At 34.4% G+C, this 1,219-nt stretch overlaps 1 protein-coding gene across 1 annotated transcript in view; it reads right to left on the bottom strand.

Moving 5' to 3' along the window:
- LOC106533876 (uncharacterized) overlaps positions 1–642 on the bottom strand; it is a gene marked incomplete in the record, with an annotated part of 16,509 nt that extends 15,867 nt beyond the window's left edge. The window contains 1 exon segment of the mRNA XM_014030336.1: positions 535–642.
- Between the last annotated feature and the right edge of the window lie 577 nt (positions 643–1,219).

Below are 1,219 nucleotides of genomic sequence, written 5' to 3'. Positions count from 1 at the left end.
CTGGTTATTTTAGTAACACAACATATGAAAAGACTGAGTTTACAGCTGGTTATTTTAGTAACACAACATATGAAAAGACTGAGTTTACAGCTGGTTATTTTAGTAACACAACATATGAAAAGACTGAGTTTACAGCTGGTTATTTTAGTAACACAACATATGAAAAGACTGAGTTTACAGCTGGTTATTTTAGTAACACAACATATGAAAAGACTGAGTTTACAGCTGGTTATTTTAGTAACACAACATAAACACTTCACACATGATGTGGACGCTGCGTTTCACCTCCACAAATCCAGGAACTAGCATGCTAGCATGTGAGCCTGGGTCAGATACACTAAGTTATCTAGCTAAACTTAAATAAATTTAAATAACGAGCTTTTAAATGGTTGTTATTAGCAGCTAGCTCAGGTTGACTGAGTGAGACAGGACATCCACACAGGTAAAACTGTGACACACACATCCGCATGACGAAGGCTTTACAACACAACCGTCTACCGTAGTTTAGTTAATATTAGTTAATAATAAACCTACCATTTCACTTTCAGCCTTTCTCCATCCATATTTCTGTGTGACTCAGGTTAGCTGCTGCTGCTAGCTCGTTGGCTGCTGCACTGCTGTGTCGTTCACCACTGATTCGTTCAAATGAACGAATCATTTGAGTGAACGAAATGAATCGAATGACTCCATCAACTGAATCGTTCAGTTTTCAGTACAGTTGAGCTCACCATCCTTTTATAACTAGAACATTATTGTTCTGTATTTGTGTCCACCATCGACATGCCAACAGACAAGTTTATAAATTATATCTTAGTTATTCCCTAACACCGATTTACTTTAACTGACAAAAGAATGTAACTAGAAGTCAAACAAATGTGACCATCCAGAGTTGTAAAGTAACTAAGTACAAATACTTCTTTACTGTACTAAAGTAGAATTTTGGGGTATCTGTACTTTACTTGAGTAATTATTTTACATCCTACTTTTTACTTCTACTTCTTACATTTTCACAGTTATTTATCTGTACTTTCTTCTCTACATTAAAAAAAGACAAGAAGTATAAAGTTGTTACTTTTATTTCATTTCTGCTTGTTTTCATTGCAGCTTGTTGTTGTAAAAATAAAAACTATCCATATAAACTGAGCCTCCTAGATAGAGTGAATTTAACTGTGGTTGAATGAGAAGTATAAATATATAAAACTCTGATAGTGTATTAGTT

The sequence above is a fragment of the Austrofundulus limnaeus genome, unplaced genomic scaffold (genome assembly GCF_001266775.1).
Source record: "Austrofundulus limnaeus strain Quisiro unplaced genomic scaffold, Austrofundulus_limnaeus-1.0 Scaffold1042, whole genome shotgun sequence".
Lineage (NCBI taxonomy): Eukaryota > Metazoa > Chordata > Actinopteri > Cyprinodontiformes > Rivulidae > Austrofundulus > Austrofundulus limnaeus.
Note: the sequence above shows the minus strand (reverse complement) of the source record. Positions and strands in the feature narration are given on the sequence as shown.